This window comes from Chelonoidis abingdonii, chromosome 8, assembly GCF_003597395.2.
Source record: "Chelonoidis abingdonii isolate Lonesome George chromosome 8, CheloAbing_2.0, whole genome shotgun sequence".
NCBI lineage: Eukaryota > Metazoa > Chordata > Testudines > Testudinidae > Chelonoidis > Chelonoidis abingdonii.
Window position 1 is genome coordinate 6,621,269 of NC_133776.1, and position 26,980 is coordinate 6,648,248.

The following is a 26,980-nucleotide window of genomic DNA, read 5'->3' on the forward strand; positions in this document are numbered from 1 at the left end:
ACAGGCCTTGTGCACATAACCTTCAGAGATGCTTCGCTTGGCTGGAAAGTCAGTTCTGAATGGGACGACACACACAGAAGAGGCAGGGCGGGACGGGAAATGCCGCACACCGGGACGAAGCGTGGGCAGAGGTGAAGCTGGGGAAGGGGGCAGTGAGAACCTGTGCCAGATCCTGGGATCAGAAGAGAACAGGGAGTGAGCAATTCTGAGACCTTTCTTGTCAATATTACAGCAGCAGCTGGAGATGCCATCGGGCTGGGTGCTGGATTAGTAGAAAGAATCCCCGCCCAGGCAGGCTTACAGGTGAAATAGACGAAGGTGGGAGAGGCCGTGACATGCCACAAAACATCAGAGGCACGACTAGAGCCAGGCCTCCGGGGCCTGCTCTGCAAAAACCATCCTTCCTCCACTTGAAACCCCAGGAGAGCAGGGGGCAGGGATGAGGAGGAGAGCTTGGGAAGGAACAGATACAGACGGGCCCACACATTCATAGGGTGCCTAAGAATTCAGCCAGAGGGCTTTGGGAAAGGAAGGTGCTATGTGAACAGGGGTGGGGAGGGGAGAGGCCCCAACACTTTTTACCAGCTGTAAGGGCGAGCGACAGGGGAAACAGGGCAGAGAGGAGTGCGCGGGGGTGGGGGCAGGTCTTGTGGGGAAGAGGAAGCACAGGAGCAAGGCCTCAGGGGGAGAGGCAGGGCAGGGCGTGGGAGGGAATGGGCGGTGCCAGGGTGGGGCCTCAGCAGGAATGGGCAGCAGGAGGACGAGACCTCAGGGAGAAGGGGCAGTGCCAGGCTGGGACTTGTGGGAAGGGGCAGCGGGCCCCCCTCACATTTAGGGAGCTTCCCGCTGCTCCTGACCTGAGTGCTAACTATTCCTTAACTGATCACAATGGTTCCTTCTGGCCTTCAACTCTTTGAATGATCATTATTAAATTAATTCTGTTAAGGCGGGAGGATCCTAAAAACACCCTGTAGACACGTGGACTCACCCCTGCGGTGCCTCCTGCTGGTCATCCTCAGGAATTAGCTCTTTGACCCAGGAGCGCCCTCTGCAGGCCAGTGATCTGCTTGCCGTTGGCCCCCCATGTCCTTCCCTGGACCCCGCTGCCCCTTTAGCTGGGGTGCTGCCCTCTGGCAGTACCCCACCAATCTGGGTCTCCTCTCCCTGGGGAACCCCCACCCCACTATCCGCACTTTGCCTCAGTTTTGGCTACTGCCCAGTCTCCATCTAGCCCCCGTTCACTGGGGCAGACTGTGCTATCAGCCACTCATCAAAGGCAAAGAGGTTTGGACCTGCTGCCTTGGCCTACCCCTGGGCTGCCCCCTGCAACCCCCAGTACCTCTTGGCCTTATGCTAGGCCACAGCCTAGGGCTTTCCAGGCTGGAGCTCCTCTACCTTTCCCCAACCCCGCTCCACTCAGGTACCCTGTGTCCAGCTCCTTACAGCCAGGCCCATCTCCCTCTACAGGCAGAGGGAGACTCCTGAGCTCCTGGCTCACCGCCTCTTATAGGGGCCATCTGGGCTTGATTGGGACCTGGCCACAGCTGACCCTGCTTTCCCCAATCAACTGAGGCTTCTTTTCCCAGCCCAAGCCCTCTCCTGGGCTGTTTTAAGCCCCGAAGGGCAGGAGTGGGTAATCACTCCGCTACACCTCCATATAATAAAGCACCCAGGATGAGACCCTCTATGGATTGATTTCAGTGGACATTAGATCCCCAAACACCTGTGAGGATCTGGGCGCTCGTGCCTGGAGAAAAGGCGAATACAGACTAATTGGGCTTCCCAAGCAGTGCTGGCTCCAGGCACCAGTGCAGCAAGCAGGTGCCTGGGGCAGCCAACGGAGAGGGGTGGCACTTCCGGCTCTTCGGCGGCAATTTGGCAGCGGGTCCCTCAGTCCCTCTTGGAGGGAAGGCCCTGCCGCCGAAGAATGAAGCGGCGGGGTAGGGCTGCCGCCGAAGTAGGGTGGCAAAAACGCTGGGGCTGGCCCTGTTCCCAAGAGGCTGCTCGGAGATCCAGGAGAGGAGGAAAACCAACCCAGAACCCACAGAGCCGGTTACCACTTGCAGGGAAATAATAAGGGCAGTAAAAGCCCAGCATGCTGGCCACAGAGGTTAACGGGAATCAGCTGTGCTTTTACAAACCCTGCAGGGGGGGAGCGGTGAATTCGTGGAGGACGAGATAGGTGAACGTCACGATGGGGCCAGCACTGCGGAACGTTTTTAAAGCCTGGCTTTAACAAGGGAACTGAAGAGCAGCAGCCTGAGCGGTCAGAAGGGACATGCCGTGAAAACAGAGAAGGAACTGCTCAAAACATCTGCACAAAAAATCAGCCCCTCCAAATGTTACTTACGTGCAATGCCCCCTAACACATTGCGGCTCCTTGTCTGCCTCTCATGGCAACATCACATAAACGGGTTTATGAACACTTCTGGCCATGGAGATGGGGAAGGTTTCGTAGTCCAAGTTGAGGAGGCTGATCCATGCTTTAGATCTGGAAGGGCACATTTCGGGCCAGACAGGTGGCACGTTCAGTGGCATCCTTATGCACCCCACAACATGGGATTGAGGCCATTACATCCTGAACGTTTCACACCATTGATGATGATTTCTCAGATCTGGGAGATTGGAGAAGATCGACCATAGTACCAATCTTCATATACAGAAAGAACACTGATCCCAGCACTTACCAACTGGTGAGTCCAACTTGTATCCCAGCGGGGCGGGGTGGGGGGCAGTGCATGGGACCCCCCAAGTAGCATGTATTTGTAGCGGACAGATCTTTTCAGTCTGATTGCTGTCTAAGCCAGACTTGCAAAGTAAGCTGCTGACAGGAGAGCAAGCGGTAGCTGAGTGCTTGTTGGGTCTCAGGAAGTCAGCTGCAATGTTGCTATAAAATCATCCTGTCAAAGCTCATCCAAAACTGGCTGGATTGTGGAGTCAGAACACTGCTGCCACAAGCATCTCTCTCCTGTCACTTCAGCTTCTCTCAGAGGCACGTCACTGGCTCCCCACCACACTCAGCATCAAGTGGAAATGGCGATTCTCTCCTTCAAGGCAGTGCATGGCGCAGCCCCCACCAACATCTCTGTCCTGAGCTCCTCTCGTGTTTTCCCTGCCCTCTCCATTCTGTCACTGACACCAGCCAGGCTACGCCAGCCCCTCCTACGTGCTATGTCCTATGCTGCCATGCCTCTGTTCCTCCCCTCTAGCCTCCTTCCAATCGCTCCTGCAAACCCACTCCTGGAGCAACACTGACCCAAACGAGCACATTCACGCATAAACGACGGCCCACGGAGCCAGGAGGCCATGTGCCAAGCACCAGCCCAGCCCCCTGATGGGATATCATGGCCCTTTCCCAGTGATGCCTATCCCTAGTCTCTCAGTATTTGGTGTTGTACTTAAAGCCTCAGCTCCTGGAGTCAGGTGATTAGGTGAGGCACTCTTAAAAACCAACATCCCCCTCACACACACACACACACGTCTTCTGCCCTCATGGCTGCAGGAAAAAGCTTGAAGATGTAATTAAGGGCTCCAGATCCACAAAGCAAAGAAACAGAACCCCACGTGTATTGTTTTTAAGTCCCATGACAAGCCCCAGGCACTGGGCACCTTTCGTGTTGCAATGAGAGGCCTGGACCAGCTCCCAGTTCACCTTTCTGAGCCCAGGTTTCCTGGCCTCCCTGTGACACTGCCCAGTGCCCGGAGCTGGGGTGCAGGGTGGGAGAACAGGGTGCTTGTCCTGTGACACTGCCCAATGCCTGGGGCTGGGGTGCAGGGTGGGAGAACAGAGTGCTTTTCCCTTCAGCTGGACCTTGTGGAGAACACTTCTTCAGAAAAGCTGGGCAGCTACCAGAGTCTGGCCACTGAGACAGCTCCGTGGTGCATATACCCCAATCCTGGCTGTTACCTTGGCCGTCTCCCTACTCCACAGCCCCTTTCTGTTGTCCTAATCCTACATGGGAGGCAGTGTGGCTCAGTGGATAGTGCACTGGAATTGGTCTCTCTCTACTTCTGCCCCTGACTTACCAGATGACCTTGGCCAAGTCTCGGTGCCTCCGTTTCCACTCTATATTGGAGGTGATGCTGCAGATTGGTCCTGCTTCGAGCAGGGGGTGGGACTAGAACCTCCTGAGGTCCCTTCCAACCCTGAGATTCTATGATTCTATCACCCCCTCTGTGAAGCTCTTTGAGAGCTGCTGAGTAAAATCGCTGCACAAGAGCTAAACCGTGTCTTATTATTATATTCTGAGCTCTCTGGGGCAGGGTCTGCCCTCACTTTACTCAGATGTGCATGGGCCCCCCGACTGGGGCCTCTGGGTGCTACCCCCAGTCTAATCCATACCACACCTGAGCCTCAAATCCTGTAACGAGAGGGCCTCCCCCCTGCTGCCTTGTGGGACTTCCCTGGCACTAGGATGCCATCCCGACCTGGGAGGGGCGCAGCGGCTCAGAAGCGCGAGCGCATTGCGAGCTCCGGGAGATGATGTGGGAGGGATGGAGACGTGTGGATTGAAAAGACCAGTTAATCCCCATGGAGACCACTAGATGGCAGCCCCTGCTCCTTCTTTGAGGGCCGCCCCAGTAGGTGTCCGGCTCCCATGGCCTCAGCTGGGGCAGTGCCGCTCTCCCAGTTGGCCTCAAGTCGTCTCCAGGGATGGCCCCTGATTTCATCTCCAGATGGGGCCGGCCACAGTGCTTGACCCCCAGGCCAGCCGCTGGGATTCCAAGAGGGGCTGGACTTCCCCACCTCCCGCCCCCAGCGAGCAGCTTTGATTCCAGCCATCGGTGTCCATGATCCTTCTCCCCACCCCATCCCACCCCCCGGCTGCTGGCCATCAGGCAGGTGCCTGCTATGTCTCTGTGCCCGGCAACGTCAAGCCAGTGCAGTGGCCGCTTTCCTACCTGGCAGGTGGGGGCCCAGGGAAGAGCTCCCCATCGGGATCATGGAGGCAGGGTCCCAGGGATCCAGGCCTCACCTGGACTCCACATGAGAAGCTGTGTGCTGGGGGGAGGTGTTAGGGGAAGATCCAGGAGACATCCAGCATGGTTCTCAGTCCAAACTCCCTGGCCCTGCTGGCTAGAGCTCTGCCGACCACAGCGATGTCCAACCCTGGTGTGGCCAGGACTTCTGATGTCATCATCCTAGTTGTGACTCACAACCATTGCCATGGTGATCAATGACGGCCCCAAAATATACTCCTAGATTCTCAACCCAGTCCCTGATTCCTCCCCCCTCTAGTCAGAGGAGCAGCCTGACTCGATAGGGACAGAGCTCCCGGGGGCTGAGGGCTGGAGCCGGGGGAATGGGTGGCAGGACTAAGGGGCATCAGCAGAGCTGCGTGTCATGGGTGGGGAGCAGGACTGTCATGGTGTGGACAGGGGTGCTGAAGACTAGGGGCTTTGGCAGAACTGGGAGGAGGGTGGGTGGCCCAGGCCTAGGTTCACACACATCCCTACAAGTCAGGGGTGGAGGAGGTGCATGCCGGACTGCAATAGCTGCAGCGCATTGGCAGAGCTGTTCCCACCTGGCTGCCCATCCCAGCCACCCTCTGCCCTGCGGAGCCCTGCTCGGTCAGGGCTAGAGCCCTGCCATGAGCCATGTGTAGTCACTCATGCCAGGCCTGTTGCCCGTCATCCTGCCCACCACCAGGCAGTGTCCCCAATGGTTCAGCACCACCCACCCCCCTCCATGAAGCCAGTACTGGCGTTGGGAGGGCCAGAGATCGTGGAGGAGGTTCTGGTAGAGCCAGCTGGGATGTCTCCACTTTAATATCCAGATGGGAAAATGACCAGCCCTTTCTGCAGCCTGTAGTGAGATGAGGTCCTGAAACATAAGTCCTTGTATCAGAGGCCCAGTATGAGGCCTAAGGCTGGAGCTAAAGGAATGGTCATGACTTTGCTGCTATAAAACAAAGTGAAGCTGTGAGCCAGAGGCAGGCCCTGCTCACAGAACCTGGCACGAAGAGGACAGATGCTGCAAAAACACACATACCTAAAAGGTACTGGGCACAAGTCCTGTAAACATGTGCCAGGATGGTACCAGGACACTCCAGCACAAGCACATTCCACACAGATAACAGGAACGTGCTGACCCAGCCTAAAGACGGGGTTAAAGGGATCATATGATGGAGAGGGTTGTTTTGCTCGAACCAACATGTACAAGGTGAGAGGTGGCACCTTGACACAGAGGGGTTGTACCTCAATACGTCAGGAGTGATGTGTAACTTGTTTGTACCTGTGTATAAAGATGGGCTTCTGAGGGGTTGTCTTTGTCTGGCCAAGGGGCCGTGGTAAATCCCATGACTGACTGAGCCGGTCCATTGTCAGGGAGCGCATTTGGAGGGATAGCTCAGTGGTTTGAGCATTGGCCTGCTAAACCCAGGGTTGTGAGCTCAATCCTTGAGGGGGCCATTTAGGGGATTAGTCTGGGGATTAGTCCTGCTTTGAGCAGGGGGTTGGACTAGATGATCTCCTGAGGTCCCTTCCAACTCTGATATTCTATGTACTGGCAGAACTGTAGACATCTGATCTGGGGAGCTAGTGACTGTGTTTCGTTTGGCAATAAAACCTGGCTGGGTGCCTTTGTACCTTATCTGAGTCCGTGGCCCTTGGGGTTTGCTTTGCCAGTGATCTGCACAGAGCCAGGGCAGCACACAGAGGGAACGCACACGCACGCAGCCGACTGTTATCAGCATTGGACGGAGCAGAGCACCGTGCTGCTGACATCTGACGACACAGCCAAGCCGCTAGGAAAGGCCATGGCATCGGCTCCTATAAGCTAAGGAGCCTGAGGGCTGGTCTGTATGTGCCAGGCAGGCCATCTGGGCTGGGGGAGTCGGTGCTGACCCCACTCCGCTGCTGGGCCGTGTTGTGCTCCTGGCAGTGCCATCCTTTCACTCCTTGTGGCCATTCCAGACCCGCTGGCACTCTCTGAGGCTGCAGCCCTGATGTCCTGGGTGAATTCCACTCAGCTAAATCCATCCTGCCTCCCAAAGTCCCCGTGCATCTGCATTTGGCAATGCTATTCTGCTTTGCTTCCTGTCCTAAACTCTCTTTGGGAGGGTGCTGTTAAACCACCAGCACGTTCCTCCCCAGAACTGGCTGCAGCCTACTGTGCTGCACAGAGCTCCCCGCTCTTTATTGTGGGGCCGTCCGGAGTGAGGAGTGTCGCCGGCTTCCCCTATTGGAATAGCTGGGAATTGAGGCAGAGGCCTCATGCTGCCTCCACAGTGGGCTGGGCCTTGGAGCTGCCGACAGGAATTCTGCCACCCCTCCTCCAGCCATGCCCACCCAGGCAGATTTCCCTGTGTGCAGAGCATCAAGTGAGGCCCTTACGGCCTCTCTCCCCAGGCCCACCCCCCGGGTCTCTTGGGCTGCCTGACTCCGCTGACACAATAGCAGAGGCACAGCCCTGGCTAATCCGGCTTGGTGGCTAGGGAAGTCCGTTGGATTTCAAATGAACTGGACACTGCCAGCCTGCAGCTTGGTGACTGAGCTAAGCCGCCCCAAGACCCAGCTGTGCAGATAAACCACAGGCCTGAGCGTACTAATCTGAAGAGAACGAAGGAGGGAGCTGGGAGCAAGCTGGGCCAGGGAAGGGAGAATGAAAGGGAGCTACGGGGGCCGGACGGCTGAGACTCCAAGCTTTGTCCCTGAGCAGCTGGCCAGAACTCAACGGGCTGGATTGCTCTGTGGGACAGAAAGCCATTGCTCTCTGGCCGGTGGACAAAAGCCAACAGCATCAACATCCCCTGTCCTTGCACTGGGCTGTCCCCGAGGCCCTCAGTGCAGCCCATGTGCACAGCGATCTCGCAACTCGCCAGGGCCTGGGGGACTTCCATGTTCCCTCTTCTCCTCTGCCCTGTAGATAAAGGATGGTTTTGTGCCTAACTTCCAGCCCCAGCAGCCAGGACTCCTGGGTTCTATTCCTACCTCTACCACTGACTGTGTAGGCAGCCGCCTCCCCTCACCCTCCTTAGGCTTGGGTCAAATGGGGTGGACCCTGCACCTACCAAGGGGGGCTAATGCGAGTAACTCCTGAAAGTCCTTTGGAACGCCATCAAAGAGGGGTCGCGGTGCCAGGCGTGGTGGGTGATCATGGCAGGAGCCCTCTGTGATGGAGTAGGGGCTGTCTGTGTGGGGAATGGGAGAGCAGGATGTCTTTAGGTAGGGACAGGATCTTTAAGCCTGTAACCTAAGCCAGGCAGCGGGGAGGGGGAGGAGCACCTGTGCCCAGGGAGCGGGACAAAGGACCCGGCCGGCGGGAGGAGGGGAGGTCAGTTTGGGTTTTGGGGCTGTGTGGGCAGAATTCAGGGTATCCTAGCTAGGATCCAAGCACCCTGAAAGCCCAGAAGGACTTGATTGAGGGGTCCTGACTGTGCCTGCAAGCTCTGCTGTAACCTGCGTTCCTGTTGTCCAATAAACCTTCTGTTTTACTGGCTGGCTAAAAGTCACTGTGGGGACCAGGAAGAGGGGTGCAGGGCCGGACTCCCCCAGACTCCGTGACACCCTCCACGTATGTACTATTGCCATAGACCAGCAGGAGTGGATGTGCCCAGAACCGCCACAGGCATTTACCCCCAATATGCAGGGCTGTGCAGCAAATTATTATCATTATATTTTTACAAACGACACAGTCCCCAGTGTAAACGGAAAAGGGAACGACTGGTTTTACTTCCTGCACTGAAATAACAAGTTTCCATCTTGACGCCAAGGAACAACTTGCTGGAGCGGATACACTAGCTCCTGAGCTTACATATATGTGCGTTACACCTACCGTGTGCTTGCGCTTCAGCCTTGGCCTGCAGTCAGGCCACTGTGCTGGGACCCCAGCTGATCCCATAAGCTAACCACTCAGGTTAGTATTAGATTCCTGGGCCAACCCCAAGGAAAATGCCAGGGTGTGGCAAGAACTGTGTGATTCAGTGGGGGGCGCTCTTCTCTCCTAGACAGCACCGAACCCTTTGCCTCCATGTGTTGCTGGGGAGGCTGTGCTGGAGGAAGTAGTGTGACTCAGTAGGGGGCGCTCTCCCCTCTAAGTCAGTGCTGACCCCAGTGTCACAGCGGGGCACTCTCCCCTCTGAGTGGCCGCTGACCCCATTTTCCCAGGGTGGTCTGGGAATGCTGCACTGCTGGAATCGCTGTCATTTGGGTGAGCTGGAAAGGTCCTGTATGTTTGAGACCATTCAGTGTTCCACCCATGGGTGTTTTGGTCAGAGGCGGCCCATAAACTCTCGCATCCTGACCAACCTCCAGTGCAGGATGCTTTGTTCTGCCTACCTAAACTCGCCCTGCACTTTCCACCGGATACAGGATCCTTCTTCACTTCCTGTCCTGCACTGGCAGGTATTGTAGCTTTACCCTTTGAAGCCTTCCTGCCTCTACTCCACCCCAGAAGTGGCTGCATTCAGTGGAAGAGTGGTGTTCCCTGTCAAACCTTTCCCTATTTCAAAGGGACGGTGTGTGAGGTTTCATTACCGAATCTCCACAGAGCACTTTGAGATCCCAGGACGGAAGGTGCAAAGCATTAGCCAGAGCGATGACACTGCTAAAGTCACCATGTGTACCTCACTTGGCGTGCAGATCCCCAAATGCTGCAGTTAGCTGCTATGATGTTAAGCTAGGTGGATGCCCCACTTAATCTAATGAGGACAGATCAGGGCCCCAGGTGATTTGTGCTATTAAATGGATTATATGCAGTTAAGCTACATGCACTTAGTGGATGGCATTCACTATCAGACACCTTTGCTGGGGCTCTCCAAGGGTTCCCAGCAGCATCCAGATCTCAGACTCCAGTGCTTCTGTGGCCAGAGGGCTTGATCTCCCAGCTGTCAGCTTGAAAGGGTAACTCATGCCTCTCTGTTTAGACCAGCTGGCATTTTCTCTTGGCTCTGCACATGCTGCTTCACCACGAGCTGAATCCAACCACAGTGACTGTTGGGCATTTATACCAGGAGGCTTGCGCAGCACCACGGGGGGCAGGCTATAAATTCAGGCATCACTAACTGTACTGCCCCCCGCCTGTCGCTGTGGGAAGTTTGGGGTCCTGCGTGTTGTGGGACAGGATGACTCTAAGCTGCTAACACCATCTTGCACGGCTGACTATAGTGACGGTCATTCATCTCCTTTCTCTTCCCTTTCCCAGGGCCCTCACCCAACAAGCCACTCTCCCCTCCAGGCCTTACATTCCATCCTCCTTCCTAAGCAGGAATCGGATCTGCAGCTGGGATAAAGGACCGTGTCCCTGCACTATGCTTCCCTGCGGTTCTGTAGTGTTCCACAGAATAACCTTGGTGACTGCTCAAGCCATGTGGCGTTCAGCCTTCAGCCAGATTTGGTTCCCCAGGCCTGGTGTTTGCATTGCTCTGGATAGATCTCAGAAGTGTATTGGCAGGCTCTAAAGAGAATCTGGTCCAGGTCTCCTTTGTTCTAACTCCAGTGGAGGGCGTAACACAGAGGATGGCGCAGTGAATAACCCAGCTGGGGTCTTGCTGAGCATTCCTACTGCAGATCTCCAGCTGCAGCGGCTCAGTCTCCATTCGCCATACTGAGATTTGCTGCCAGTATCTTTCCATTTAAGACCCAGCCTGAGGCTTTCCCCAAACATGCGACTGGAAGCTTAATCGGTGGGGGTCCTCAAAATGTTTCCTGTCTCCTCATCTGGGCCTGGGCACCCACCAGAAAGACTCCTCCCACTGGATTCTCATGCACAAGCCCCTTTGAACCCCTATGTCAGCAAAGGGAACTGGTCCTCACTAGTTTTAACAGTCCAGTTTCCAAACCAAAGAGGTTAGGATAAGTGGCTCCATAGCTGGCTTGTTTATTCAAATGGCGTGAGGTTCAGCCCATGCTAGCTTAGCTAAGACTTTCATGCTTTAAGGCAGAACCTCATCAAAGCCCTCGGGGATGGAGGGTGGAAATCCTACTGAATCATCTGATAAGATCTCAAAATTAGACATGGACTCCTGCCACAAAATTCAGATCCAGAGCACTGGTCCCAGGATGCAGGGGTTGGCTCAGGCCCCATCGCTGCTAAGGAAAACCCCCTGCTCAGAGAAGTTCTATTGCAATAATATTTTATGAGTCTATAACACCTTCTGTCTCAGAGCACTTCCTTCTCTTGCAAGGAACTGGCTGATGTGCATGTACACCACTGCCTTCTACTGGAGAGAATCAGAACTACAACTGTGATTTAAAGGCCCCATCCTGCTAACAACTAATGAAGATTCTCCCTTAGATCAGGTGGTGGTGGGAGCAGAAGGCTCTGAATGCTAACCCCAGTGTTTCTATTATGTTCTAAGTGGAAGAGGAGCTGGGCCATGACTTTGGGAGACTTTCAATGAAGCTGTGGGTTGAAAAGAGCGCTGAACCAAGCCTGCCTGCCTTTGCTACTGCCTGGGGTGTGCAGCCCAGAACTTCCTTCCCCCAAAATATTTTCTCACCATCCTAGAAGCCAAAGGTAGAAAAGCTTTTCTAGGTGCCATCTCACCCCTTGGCCAGGACAGAATAGTTCCAAAGTCCCCGAGGCTTTGGTCTTTCAGCTAAACTATCCCAAAGCTAGTTCATGTGAGTAAGATGAGCTGTCGCTCACAGGAAGGTGGCTACTCCAGTGCCCACCCTACGTGTGGCCTCACTCAGTATCCCTATGCTGTCAGTTTACCCTATCTCTGTCCATCTATTTAAGAACCTACCATCTGCCCATCCTGGGCAGCTCTCACTAAGTAGCTTTGGCTAAATACTTTGGTGGCAGAAGCAGCTAATCCCAACATTTTACTGGCCTGAGGGATCACAGGACGTGCTGGGGAGAGTCTGCAGGCAAAACGGGACAGGGAAGGTCAGTGCAGGAGGGGAAAGTTTCACCAAGTGGTGAGCAATTGAAAAAAGGGGGTTGGCGTGGTAACTATTCTACTACCTTAGCTACAATGATCACTCCCGCTATAGACCATCCTCTGGCAACCCCACTGCCTGGCCACACCCCACATGTTCTATCACCCGTCTGACATGCCCTTATCCCCCTCACATATGGACTATCCCCTGTAGTCCGTCTCTGACTCTCCCTTGTCCCACTCACCATTCGAGCTGGGCAGAAAAACTGTGACTGAACCATTTACTGTCAGCAAGCGCAGCTCCATCAAAATCAAAACGTTGCAGAATTGTGGCCATTTCACCAACTTTCATTCTGGGGAAAAAAACAAGTTCTGACAACAGTAAAATATTCAGTTTCCACATTTTCAGATTGAAATGTTCTGATTTCTTTTAAATGACTTTTCATTTTGAATTGATTTATTCTGTATAATATAATATAATATAATATAATATAATATAATATAATAACGTTGAAATCAAAATGTTTCGATCGATCCCAAACCATTTTTTTCTGGAATTATCCTTTGCAGAGACTTTCAGGTTTTCAGGTTTCATTCCATTTCTAAATGAAGCCAAACTTTGAAATCTCAGAATCCTTTGTAAAATAGAACCTACTCTTGGTATCAGTTTGGTTTAAGAATTCCTAATGCACTCTTTATCCTAATATCCATGATCCAATATTCCACATCTAGTGTCCCTCAGATACGCCAATACTCTAGTACCCTCAGACACTCAAGTAGTACCTATGACTCGACAATTTCTATGACCTCACTCATGCTGTAGTGCCATTCTTAGCCCTCAGATACTCTAGTACAAGTACTTGTCTGATGCTCTACTGTCCCTAACACCCTCTGATAATCTAGTACATTATTCCACATAAAGTAACGCCTCTATTCCCTCCACCCCGATACTCTAGTACCTCCAGAACTTCCTGATTCTCTAGCGTCTTTAGTATACCTCTGGTATGTGAATACCCCAGTACTCCTCTTATATCTCTCTGACCCTGTAGTGCCACTCTGAACTTCCAGTACCTCTAGCAGTACTTCTTTGACTCTTTAGTATCTAAAGTGCCGCCTGGCTCTCTAATACTCATGATACTCTAGAATTCTCCACTACCATTCTGACTCTGATAGACTAGTATCTATAGCAGTACTTTTGATGCTCTAGTACCCCCTGCTAATTTAATTTTTCTAGTACTCTAACACCACAATACTGATACTCTCATAGCTCTAGTAACCCTAGGATAATCTCTCGTATCATTGTGACTCTAGTCTCTCTAGTACCCCTCTGATACTCTAATGCCTCTGGTACTCCTCTGGCAGGGCCGGCCAGGCACCAGCTTAACAAGCAGGAGCTTGGGGCTGCCACTCTAGAGAGGGGCGGCCTGTCCAGGTATTCGGCGGCAATTCGGGAGAGGGTCCCTCGCTTCTGCTCAGAACAAAGGACCTCCCGCTGAATTGCTGCAGATCGAGATCGCGGCTTTTTTTTTTTTTTTTTGGCTGCTTGGGGCGGCAAAACTCCTGGAGCTGGCCCTGGCCTCTGGCACCACAGTACTGCTCTGATGCTTTAGTACCTCTAGTAACCCTGGAATATTCTATCATGTCTCTGAGACCACAATACTCCCCTGGTACTCTGGTGGCCTCAGATCCTCCATACCCCTCTGACATTGATGCTCCTCCTGCTCTTTCACTGCATTTCCATATCCCACCCCCATCCCCTGCTCTCTGAACCCTGGGTGCAGCCCCAGGTCACCCTGAAGGGCAGCAGAGCCAGGCTTCCTGTCCCACATGAGGGCTGTGCAGCCGGACATGTGATGCGGCTGCATTTCAGGAGCTGGTTGCGCCTGGCTGGAGCTGCCATGGGGCTGGGCCAGCTCAGGCGGCTCCATCTACTTCCCTCCCCATACCGCCAAAGCACCAGGGCTCTCACTCAACCCAGTCTGTCTCCATGGCAATAGTGACCTCACACAGGGACAGGCAATCTGGGCCAGTCGCCGTAGCAACCATCCCAGTGACATCAAAAGCCGAGCTCCTGTTCCCAAGGCAACCCACCGGGCTGGCTGGACAAAAGGAGCTATTTGTGTCCCTGGGATTCGTTGCCAGAGACATGGCGGGGGGAAGGAGGGGGGGAGGCGGGGTAGAGGGTGCACCCCCCCCAGTCAGAGCTGCTCTGGGCTGGTGGGCAGGCGGTACGGATGGGAATTTGCCCAGCCTTCTCCACCCAGCATGGATACTGCTGTGCCCATCGAGGATCAAATCCTTGCAGGGGGTTGGGCCAGCCCCCTCTTCCTTCCCACGCACATCAGGGGAGAGGGAGCTACTCCAGTCCTGCTCCTTGGGATCCTGGGGGTGTCACAGCATCACAGGGGCTCGTTTATGTCCAGCCTGGAACCTGTCTCCTGGGAGTGAGCCCTTTAACAGGCCGGCTCCCCAGGATCCACACAGCTCCGCAGGGGCAGTCCCGTGGCCTCCATGACTCAGACGGGGCCATCGGCACCAGCCATCCCGGTCTCTCTCTCTCTGGCTCCCTGCAGCGAGTCTAGACTGCGGGAAGCTTGTCCTGTAGCTCGTTAGGGGCTCAGTGCTCCCAGGGAGTCGACACAGCCGACATTTTCCGAGCAAGGCCGCCATTCCCGAGTCACCCGGCTCCAGTCTCTGCAAGGCCTTAAGTCAGCAAAGAGAGGCTGAAGTTAAGCCATAGCCCAGCCAGTGCTGTGACAAGCCAGCCAAGCTACCGTGGGCTTCGTCTCTCTGTCTTTTGTCCGCCGGCGCCCAGGTGAGAGAAGCTGACTCCCTCCAAAGCCAGCCTGTCTCCTGGTCACCTGCCCCCTTTTGCCTTTATTCTCCAGCTCAGTTCAAGTGTCCCACCTGCTGGAGCTTCCTGCTGTTGGGTGTCAGTTGTTCAGTCCTTGAGATTCTCTTTGTCTTGGTTGACTCTGCAGATTTGGGTCAGTTTCAGCCAATTCTTGAATGACACTATTCATTCCACCAGGAGCTAGGTGACACACGCACACCTACTGTCTCCTGCACTGTTCCAGGTGCGGAGATAACCCTTCTGCACCCACTGGGTAGCAATGCAACAGACATGGGGAAACTGAGGCACACCTGGGCTTCATACAAATATTACAGCTAATTTCTACTTTCTCACATAGGGTAACAGGACCCCATGTACATACACCCTGCCCCATGGGAGATCCAGGAATCCAGTGCTGCCAGTGTAGCCAATACACCAGCACAGGATGGTTCCAGGCCCTACCCTGATTTCCTCTGGAAACTGGGGGCTTGACCTTGGCGTGTTATAGGAGCTCAGGCAGGATGTACTGAGAGTGAGGCCTGAAAATCTGTCTTCATTTGTGCTTCTGTTTAACAGGGTTCAGGACCTGCTCCTTCCTGCCCCCACAGCCGGTCTCAGAGGAGGGCTCAGATAACTGTAATTTGTTACCCCTTCATAGTGTCTGCTATCTGAGAAGCTCAGAGTGCTATATACATTCTTGGATTATTTCACAGCTCCCCTGGGAACGGAGTGTGCATCAATATCCCCATTACACGGATGGGTAAATTGAGGCGCAGAGCAGGGACTCACCCAGTGAGTTGATGACAGAGCCAAGGATAGAAGCCAGGGGTCCTGACTCCCAGTCCCCTGCTTTAACCATTAGAGAACACTCCCTCTGGCCCAAGTCAGCTCTTAAAATAGGAACCTAAAAATATAAATAGCCAAGCTAGGTATTGCATACAACCCAGCAGGCACAGACTTCAGCTCGGGGGGTGGGAAAAATCCATCTGTGACACAGCCAGGATGGCTGCCAGCATCTAAAGTTGGACTGCCCAAAATTTGCCCAAACAAGAGGCTATATGAGCAGCTTGCCAGAGAACAGATGGGTGGCAGTGCCCTGATTTGTACAAAACAGGGCAGATTGCAGCTGCTCTTATTTCTCTCCAGAGGTGCAGTCCAGAGAGACGATGAATCCCAGCATGCCACCACTCAGACCAAGACGGGACACAGGACCCACAGGGGTCACACTATCTTATATAAGAAAGGCCATACTGGGTTAGACCAAAGGTCCATTTAGCCCAGTATCCTGTTTTCCAACGGTGGCCAATGCCAAGTGCCCCACAGGGAATGAACAGAACAGGTCATCATCAAGTGATCCATCCCCTGTCACCCATTCCCAGCTTCTGGCAAACAGAGGATAGGGACACCATCCCTGCCCATCCTGGCTAACAGCCATTGATGGACCTTAGTGTGTGAGAGCATGTTATCCAATGCCATGTGCCCTCCTTCAGCCAGGCTGCACCATACCCCCTTGCCCTCCAGTGGAGTGGCTTCTGATCTATTTGGCAGCCATTACTCTCTGAAAGATGCCAAGTTCGTGATGATCTCCTAATCATGAGGCCATTGCTACATGCGGACCCGATTCTATTGAAATAGGTTCTGGAGGGAGAGTCCCGAGCTGGATCCAACCTGGCTCCACTCGAACAGGTTGTGGAAGAACCATCCGGAGCTGGATGCTGACCCAGTTCCAGTGGAACCGCCTGTAGCTGGACACTGATGGGGGTTCTGATGGAACAGCTTGCCCTCTACTTACCCTGCTATCCAGCTGCCAGAAGCTGGCTTTGCGCTGCCAGAACAGGCCGATGGGAACCCCTCCTGCCTTTGTTCGTACAATAATAATGCCATCTGCACACTCACAGAGGGAGGCTCTACCAGCCACTGGGGCTTTGCACAGCCCCACACACAGCCCAGCAGTGAGATGAAGTAACAAAGGAGGCCATAGCATGTCATGGGTGACAGTTTTTGTGCACATGTCTGAGGAGACGGGCCCGCGGGCTGTAGCTGAATTTCCACCTATATCTTCCCATCACCTCCCACAGCGCTCTAACAGCCAGGAAAACGACTGTATAAACTACACTGGGGGCTCCATGGGGAGGTCTCTGCTGCAGGGCTCCACAGCAAAGGGTTAATATGAAACATATTAAACATAGTTTAGCAGCTGCTAAGATCAGTGCCCTGCCCTCAGCCTACGATCAGCCAGTGAGAGTGTCTCGTGATGATGTAATGCTTCAAGCTGGCCATGTCTTTGGCTGGGCACACTGTCCTTTGGCATCCTGCTGGATACTTTTAGGGGAGGAGTTTGGTAAAAGCTCCTCCTCCTTTAACCTTTTAAAGGGTGCCTCAGCGATGGCCTGCGCCCTAGTCCCCTATGTGTAATTTCTGGGCAGTCAAATCTAACCGCAATAACAACAGGGTCTGGGCAGATGTGAATGACCAACAGGACCAGCTCTGCAGCTGACCATAGGGAGCAGGCCAGCAGCTTCCCGAGGGAAAGGACCGCATAGGGGAGGCAAGGGTGTGGAAGTCAAGTCTTAGAAAATAATCAAGATTAACCTCTTCACTACTGATATCTCCAACCCAGCACGTCCAGTGCAGGCAAAGGACTACATATGATAATAATTCCACTCTTAGCATCCAGACGCAGGTGAACCTGTAACCTCTAGAGCAGCAGGTTCAAATCCTGGCTCAGGACTGGGGAGAATGCATCATGTTGAAAAATGTGTTAACTAACATGATGTTAAGCCCTTCATTTGGACAAAGACAGTATCAAAGACCAGCTAACGTATTTTTAAACACGACTGTCTTTGCCCACATGGGCCACGTTTACACAAGGCAATAAATGTGTTTTTAACCACAATAAAATTCTAGCATCAGCAAGGCAAGACGTAGTTCTACCATTTGTTAGAGTAAACCCTACGCTACCTGCTAGAGCTGTATTATAATCCAAATCGCCCCAACTACACTAGGATTTTAATGCACCAGCTAAAAACACACACCTTTCTTCCTGTTAAAGATGAGTCCATTAAGAGTCAAGTTGTGTTTAACATCATGCCAATTAAAATGTGTTACTTAACTCGTTTGCTAACAGGATGGCTTTTCGTCAGTAAAGACAAGGCCCTATGTCACAAAGGAAAAGTAAGTGTTGCGTTTCTCATACTAATTAGCATCAGTCTTCAACACAAAATCGCTACAGGCACAAGCAATCAATTCATTATCTATCTATCTGGAAAGCCCAAGGTTTCTTTTCCAGTGGTCTGAGCTCCAAGATGTTGCTGAATCTCTGAGTAAGGCTAGAAGAATGAACACAAGCCTGACAGCCTGGAGCACCTGACTTCTAATCCCAACCCTGCCACTGACTTGCTGTGTGATGTTGATGGAGATCACGGCGCCTCTCTGTGCCTCAGTTTCTCCTCTGAAAAATGGGGATAATCAGATGTGCTCATCTCCTTCCAGGTAGGTTGTCAGGCTCAGCCCATTAGTGTTTTCAAAGGGCTTGGAAGAAGTTAAGGTTTAGTGTTCTTACTCATTTATTAAGTAAAACTAACCACTAGATAGCACTGTTGCTCCACATACAGACAGCTGAACAAGCAGGTATTTGGCAATAGAAAGCCTGGATTTTAAAGGCAGCCTGCTCACCCGGCACTGCCCACCAGACAAGATGCGACGCCATATGGGATCCACTGCAGTTGCTGGAGCCCAGCCAGACCTCCACTGCCCACAGCAAACCAAAAAATAACAATAGCTGACAATTACATGGTGACTTGCAGTGGCAAAAATGATTTTAAAAGTCATATGTACCAGTGTCACTCCACCCACCATTGAAATGCAGCCACCTCTGGGGTGAAACATGGCAGTTGCTTAACAGCAACACAGCAGCCATTTGGAATGGGGAAAGAAGACTATATCTAATCAGGACTGTAGGGGGAATTAGGGAAGCAGCATGTAATTACCTGAGTTGGAATTTGACCAGCTACCAGGATAAATGCCATGACTCTTTATTATTTGAGGATCCTTTGTGGCCAAAAATAGCCAGGAGTTTGGGCTCACATCTTGGCTGAAATATGGCACATCAAACAGCTCTGCACCCACTAATGGGACCCGGGGTAGAGGACTGACTCAGAGAGCGCCTCTTACTGAGTCACCATCAGAGGCAAAGCCAGGGGGTCTCTGGGCTTTTGCATGTCTAGGAAACCCAAGCGGTGTGTATTTGCTGTTAGAAATTCCCCAGACACATTGATGCATCTCTCTCTCCAGCTGTGACTCATGGTTTCCAGCAGCATCTGCACAGAGAGCGTTTTCTGTTTCCCATGACTCCTTCAGAGGCAGTGGCCTATTCAGAGGGACTCAGCTGTTTGCCTGGGGTCTCAGGAGACCCCTGGGACGTCTGAGAGGCCAAAGAGAACGTATGTGTGCTGAGGGCTGTCGAGCATCCATTGGATATAGGTCATTTTGTATATTGTTGTAAGGCACTTCACAGAGCCCAAGGCAAAGGTGAGGCTGGCCTGACGGGGCCGTAACAGTACCTCTTGGCATCGTTCCTCAAAGGGGCACCCACTTCAAAGAGCAGATGGGCACCTCCCATCATTCTGGCGTGCTAACTGCCTCCGGTCCCTCCCTTGCCCCTGTGGAGGCAGCACCCACAGCTTGCAAATCCCCATCTCCTTCCTTTCCAGATGGGTTTTCATTGGCTCTGGCAAGCTCTACCCTCCTCAGAGAGGGCAGTGCTCACTGGGTCATGCGAACCAGCTGGGAAGGGATTTAGGGGGGGGGGCAGTTGGGGTGTGACGAGATGGGATAAAGAGCAGTAAGGACAAGGCAGAGAAAGCCAGGTTCAAGGATGAGGACTGCGGGGTCGGACTTAGGCTGGTACCCGGTGGGCAGCCCCTGAGGAAGGCCTGTGCTCTCTGCCTACTGCTTCCCCTGCCCGACACTCTGCAGGAAAGGCAGGAGCTGGGGGCTGAGCCACATGGTTCCATGGTGCATCTGTGCCCTTTGAATACTGTGGGAATGTGGAGGTGGTAAATGTCACCCGCTGGGGCCAATGTAGTTGGGGATGAGGGAGAGGCACATTTAATCTCCCTGGCCCTCCATACGGGCACAGGAGTGGGAGCACGTCTGCCTCTCTCTGCAGCTGAGCCGTTTCAGGGCTAATTGTGCCAGCCTCTTTCCCTCTTCCCTTTCCGCTCCCTCCTTCCTGCTTTTTCTGCAAGTGGAAGCAGGGAAACCACCTACCGGGCCTGGAAAGGGCGTCAGCCCTGTGGCAAGACCAGGGTGGGGAAACTCAGCTGAGTGATCAGGATGCTGCTCCCAGTGCCAGGAGCGGAGGCTGCAGAGTAGTGGCCCAAGGGGAGCTCTGGGACCCCATAGCCTGGGAGATTTAAAACCCAGCTGGATGAGGCCATCCTGCTCTGGTTCCCATGAGGGTAGGGCTGGATGGGGCTTGGCAGGGATTTTCCTGTCCTAATGTCCATGATTCCCCCCTCCACACACACACTCAGGGCAGCTCCCAGCTGTTCCTGGCAGAAAAGGCCTGTCCCTTTAACAGGGCTGGCCTGGGAGCAGCAGCCCAGCCTCATCAAACATTCAGGCTCAGCCCCTCCATTAGGGCCTTTTATGGCCATTAGCTCATGGAAATAAATTACTTCTGAGGCCTGCAGCTGCTTTCTGGCTGCCTGGGGTGTGCCCAGGGCAGGGTCCCTATTGCAGGGAACAAGCAGGGGAGAAAGCATCCACGTCAGACACCGCAGAGCTACCGGCCTTGGCACGACTGTGCACTGAGACTGGCCTGTTCTCTGCTGCAGTTCTGCTCCAGGCTGGCCCCGAGAACGTGGCTTGCAGGAGAAGGCAGCCGTGAGGCTGTGGCACAACCACGTGAGGAGTCAGAACCCCCACGTGTCAGAGCCACGTGGCCACACTGCAAAGGGGGTCCCACTCTCGGCTTTATCCTGGGGCACTGTCCTGAGAGCTCAGCAGCAAGCACCTTGCTCAATTGCCAGCATGGGGATGGGCCTGCCTCCATCACAAGAAAGTGTGGCCAGGACCGTGGGCTTGCTAGGAAGGGGAGAGGAGAGAGGGGGCACCCTGGTGCAAACGACCATATACTGACTGATCCCTGGCCTCCGCCTGCAGGAGTGTTCATGGGAGCCATGGCAAAGAGTGGAAAGACCCTGTCACTCACCCATGCCCCAAGCCTCAGAGGCTGGACTGGAGCACAACGGCAGTTCTCTCACTCAAGGACATGTGTGAGACGCTGGGCCCGACTGCTGAAATCCAGCGCCGGGACGGCAGGGTCCCATGACTGCAGGAGTCGGCAGGCACCAAGCGTTGGCCACGCCCTTTCCTGCACTGCGCTTGCAATGTGCCCTCTCCCCGACCCCGAGCGTGGCTGTGTGCACCCAACCTGTGTGCGCCAGATGTGCTGACCAGGCAGGGCTCTATCCTAATAGGGAGCCCATGCCCCTGCCCTTTCAGCTGAGGATCCTAACATGCTTCTCACACATCAGTGCAGCTGTATCACGCTCCCCTTTTCACAAGAGGGGAAACTGAGGCATCAAGAGGGAAAATTGCTTTCCAGAGGCCACTGAGAACAGGTCCCACTTCTGACTCCTACCCTACTGTTCTAACTACTAGACTACCCCATGTGGCACCTCTGCTCACATCTCTCTGCTTCCCTCTCCTCCGCTCCATGGCAGGAGGGCAATTCAGGCTCAGTCGGATCCATTCTTTCCCAGGTACCCACATACCCTGCTAACAGCTCCTTTCAGGGCCTCTACCAATACCACACATTGGATTCGACCATCCAAAGCAATTTCCAAGGCTTCTAACCAGACAATGGTCTTGAGTTAAGCAATGCTGGTAATCTTGATAATTGGGGGTGGGATGCCCCTCATTCTCCTCTCCCCCACAGCGCACCCCACCCACCTCCCCCATGCTGCCCCCAGCTGTGCCAGCTCATGGAGCAAGCAAACGGCACCTGGCCACTCTTGTGGTGTAACCAACTACCAAGCCTTCTGTGTAACACCGAGTGTTCCCAACATCCCGAGTCTGCACCGCAGGGGAAGCCCTGCGCTCTGCCTCATCACCTGTCTTTCTGCCACAGGTCGCCGGCTGCCTCTGCTCCAGTGAACCCGTCACCTTCAGCTTTCGGAGGATGCGCTGCCATGCATCCTCCAAGAGCCACTGTCACAGTTCCGGAATAATTCATGGCTGAGCAAAGACTGGAGAGTGCACGATGACATGCTGCCGCATCAGCACAGCATGGCCTGCTCCACCCGCCAGGAATCCCTGGGTGACCCGCAGCCACTCGCTCTCCAGTCCTTCCTCATCACTGTCCCCCCGGAAGGCTCTAACATCCATTATCTTAAAAGATGAAGCAGGTAATGGAACCTCTCCCAGTGCTCACACAGTCTTTATTCCCTGGTCGTGGGTGGCACTTCCGTGTGGCCCATTAGAGTCATCCCTTGGGCCTCCAATGTGTCTGAGGTTCCGCTCGGCCTCTCATCTCCTCAGGGCACGCAAAGGTCATGCTCTGAACTAGTCCTGCACTTCCAAATGCACATGCAGCCACTTCCTCAATGCCTCCCTTCCCAAGGAGCAGTAACACCGATGCCCTGACTATTCCAGTAGGGTGAGGACAGCTTGCTCCTCTGCAGATTCCACCCAATGCAGGCAGGGTGGATTTGATTTACATCAAATTGATTTAAATCACAATTTAAATCACTAGACTCGATTTAATCATGGATTTCTACATAAAAGTGCATTTCATTAAAATATTCCCAAACTGGGTCTCTTTTACGACCTGCTGCCATTAAAGGTTTTCCCTTCTAGTGAGAGAATGGTACGGTAGATCTCAAATCAATGAAGGCTACGCTCAGAAACACCTCAAGACTTGTGGAATATGCCGCTCAAACAATTTCACTTTTGTTTCTATTGCCTGTCCCTCCCTTCTCATATTTATCTCCAGCCTTCTTCTCCTTGTCCAGATCTATTCCACCCACACCAATCTTCTGTTCACACTGAACTTTTTAAAACTTTGAACTTTTAGAGAGAGGTAAGGGATTGACTCTGTGTACACAAATTTGCAGAGGGACAACAGGGTTGAGGTCTGTTATTTCTCATCTCTATATATTATTCGTTCATTCATTCATTCATTTATTTAAAATATTTCTGCTGTTAACAAGCATGTTATCTCTGGAGACACAAATCCAGTCTGAGAACTGCAAAACTAAGCATCTCTGATGGTATCTTCTAGACTGAGCACTGAGTCCCATTGGGTAGATAGAAAAATTAACGTAAATAATCTATACAGAAGCCCCTGGAACCCCATAAAATTGGGTTCCTAGTCCATGAACTATTGGAACTCATTTACAAAACTTTTCTTACACATTATATGAATATATTGTCTCATACTATAGAATTAGAATTGATAATCCCTATTCCATGATGAGATATCTTTGAGCTATAATGTATCTTAACTAAAACTATCTTTAAATAGGTTTTTCCTCAAAAAGAATTGTATCCAAAAATCTGATTTAAATAAAAAAAATGATTTTTTTGATTTTTTAAAAAAAATCATTGATTTTTATCCACACTGAATGCAGGATACTTCTCCACTTCCTGTTCTCATCTGTTGTGCCAAGCACTGCTGTGCTCTGCCCCAGAGGTGGCTGCATGTCAGAGAAGGGTTAAGTAACCCCTGAGTGTACATGAAATGTGCTTAGGGTTCTTGGAATGAAAAGTATTACTGTAAACATCAGTAATTACTCCTCCAGCAAAAGAGCCTAACCTCACACACTGCCAGAGCAACAGAACAGGTTCTGCAGCAATGACTGGGATGGGGAGAGGCCTGGACGGGAGAGGCTTGGCAAGCTCCACCTCCGCCATTCATGCACAGCAGCAATACACCCAGAGCATTCGAGATCCATCTGTGCTCGTGGAGCACACCAGTTCCACTCCAGTGGTGCCCGCCACTCCCCACATCCTCAGTAACTCAAGGGGAACTAGGTGGCTCAGGACATCAGGGTGGGAGAGGAGCCCTTGATCCTGAGGGTACAAGTCCTAACCTAGGTCTGCCGTGATGGAAAATCATTATCACGGGGTGGCCCCTGGATGGAGAGAGCCGGTGGGCTGTGGTCATGCTCCTAGTGCATGTGTGCACACATCACCAATGGCACTGAGCGGCTTCCTGGCTGGCAGCTGCCGCTCCCACTCCCCTCGAGGACTTTGCTGAGCAAGGGCGAGGAAGGCTCACCCCGCCAACAGCAACCCCCTCACTGGCTCCACGCCCCCCCAGGAAGGTGCTGAGAGGGGCTGCCCACGACCCGAGCACCCACATCTGGGAGGGCAAGGCCTCAGCCACAGAGCGGCTGGCCCAGCTCATCACCCAGGGCAGGGCTCCTCCCAGGGCAGCATGGGTGAGGCCCTCGGCAGCACATGCAGCCAAGAGGGTACAGGGCTTTGATGCAGGCAACACATGACGGGAGCTGCACAGAGCTTTTGCCAGGCTCAGGGAAGGAACCAATAGCACAAGGGCACTCGAGCAGATTAAGGATTGCAAGGCGCTGGTAATTGCTTTGCAGTATAAAAATAGGCCCTCTTTCATCCCTCGCCCTGATCTCCCATCCCCTACTGGCCTAGCTCCCCTCCCCGCACTGGCTGACAGATGCCACTTGCCCAGCCCCTTCCGCCAGGAGGAGGAAGGTAGGAAGCAGCTGCCACGGTTGGGATGGATCGGTCATGCCCAGTGATTGGGGGGGGGGGGGCACTCCTGCAGCACGGCAACATCTCCTTTCGGTGGATGCGTGTACAAATGGTGCAATTCAGGTCACCAGCGAGGCTAACACGAGTGGCTCAGCCTTGTCCCGAAAGGATGGTGGCTGACCTTGCAAGAACTCCAGAGCTCTGCTCAGGAGAGTGACGACAGGGGGTACCAGGGGCACAGGGAGCCCAGGGCTGGCAGGTAACCTGTGGGGCACACCCAGGACTGACACAGCAGGGCCCAGCACAGCAGGGCATGCAAAGGTGTCACATTTCACAACTGCAATTCCTTAGCCCAGAACTCAGGGCACCAACAAAACGTGTTGCAAATTGGATCCCAGCGGCTGGGCCTGCCTGCCCCGGGCTCCAAAAGCCCAGCCCATCTATGCTCCACAGCAGGGCCAAAAGGGGCCCAAACAAGAATCCCACTGTCATCTCTCCAGCAGCTGCCACAGGACTGGCCCTCCTAAGCACAGGAGCCGCTCCCTGCAGCACTCATCTCCCCTGCAGAAGCAGAGCCCCCTGCATGAAGATCAAAGGGGAGCAGTTCCTGCTGAGACCCAGTCTGGCCTTGGGCCACAGCTACCACAGGACACCGTGGGTCACATTTAACCCCGTAGGCACCACGTTCCCCACCCCAATCTACCATAAAAAACCCATCTGTCTGACAGGCCTTCTGGGGAACAAAGCTGCAGCCGGTACAGCCAAGAGCTGCCAAACCAATTCTATTTACAGAGGGACAGCTACAAAAATAAACAGAAGTGAGATTAGAAAATATCTGCTTCCCACACACTGCAAATGCCTCGGGTCACTGCGCTCCCTCTATCTGCGTTCCCCACATGCGGGGCTCCACTATCTATGGTCTCTCTGCACACAGGGCTTCCCTACAAATAACCAGAAAGAAAGGGGTCACCTGGAGTTCACTAGGGGTGCCGTTCGCCTAGTGTTGTCCCTCTGCACGGGGCCGAGTTTTGCCCTGCATGTTGTGTTTCCCGACTGTATCTCTATATCTATATCTCTGTCTTCACTATACTGCAGTGTTGCTACACCCCCGTTCAGTACAAGTGACCCGCTCCTTTACTGACAGTGGGGTTTGGGGTAAAAAGGAGGTTCTCCTGCCGCATCCTATCTCCGTGTTCGCTGGGAGCGATGATTCACTCTTGAATCTCACTCTCTGGGCCCTGCACTATACTGCCGTTCACCAGAAGGAGCAGACTGTCACTAGCACGTCTGCAAAATGACTGGAGCCCTTGGGTTTGCTCTGGCAGGCCCAGCTAGAAATGGGGTTACAGGTGGAGCACACGCCTCTCGTCTTTTCGTGCTTTTTCCATTCCTTGTACACTAGCTGAAAATGAAAATATGCTAATCTCTGCATCCACCACGCCTTGTCCAGTCGACCACCGCTCTGCCCACCCCCAACTACTCCTTCCCCCTACACCCCGTCCTCAGCACTGCCGCTCTGCCCACCCATACAACTACCCCTCCCCCTACACCATCCTCAGCACTGCCACCCATACAACTACCCCTTCCCCTACACCGTCCTCAGCACTGCCACCCATACAACTACCCCTTCCCCTACACCGTCCTCAGCACTGCCACCCATACAACTACCCCTCACCCATCTACCTAAAACCATCTGCTCGCAGCCTTGGAGACAGCGGCAGCCGTCAGTCCAAGAGCTGCAAACCATTCATTTACAGGGACGTACAAAAATAAGACAGAAGTGAGATACGAAAATAGCTGCTTCCACACACTGCAGCCGCGGCACTCGCTCCTTATCTGCGTTTCCCATGCGGCGTCATATCAGTCTTCTGCACACGGGTCCTGAGACACTAACGAAAGAAAGGTCTGGAGTCTCACTGGTCCGTTCGCCTATGTGTCCCTCGCGAGCGTAGTTTGCCCTGCATGTTGTGTTTCGCGACTGATCTCTACTTCTATATCTCTGGCTTCACTTACTGCGTGTTGCTACCAGCCCTAGACAAGGAGCCGCTCCTGTTACTGCAGTGGGTTGGTTGGTAAAAGAGTCCTGCGCATCCATCTCGTTCCTGGGACTGATGATGCCTCTGATTCCACTCTCTGGGCCTGCCATACTGCGTCCCAGAAAGGAGCAGACGGCACTGCACAAGTCCAAACTGGCCCTGGTGCTCTGGCAGGCAGCTAGAATGGGCAGGGAGCACACCTCTCGTCTCTTTTCGTGCTTGTTTCATCCTTTACACTGCTGAAGAATTGCATCTCTGGCTCACCACGCTGTCCAGTCGACACCTTGCCACCCCACTACCTCCCCTCAACTCCGTCCTCATACACTGCCGTCTGCACCAAAGGACAACACCCCCGACACCATCCTAACACTGCACCATACAAAACCCTTCCCCTACACCGCTCAGCACTGCACACATAACAACTACCTCCCACAAGACCGCCTCAGCACTCACAACCATAACAACAACTACCCTCCCTAAGCCATCCTCAGCCTGCACCCAACAACTACCGCCCTAACACGTCTCAGCACTGCCACGCATACAACTAC

At 53.4% G+C, this 26,980-nt stretch overlaps 1 long non-coding RNA gene across 1 annotated transcript; it reads right to left on the reverse strand.

The window, feature by feature from the left end:
- Nucleotides 1-12,243: 12,243 nt before the first annotated feature.
- On the reverse strand, nt 12,244-23,818 carry LOC142047181 (uncharacterized). Its single transcript, XR_012656349.1, has 2 exons — nt 21,610-23,818; nt 12,244-21,419 (listed from the first exon to the last, which is right to left on the reverse strand). It is a non-coding gene; the product is annotated as an uncharacterized LOC142047181 (long non-coding RNA).
- Nucleotides 23,819-26,980: the final 3,162 nt, after the last annotated feature.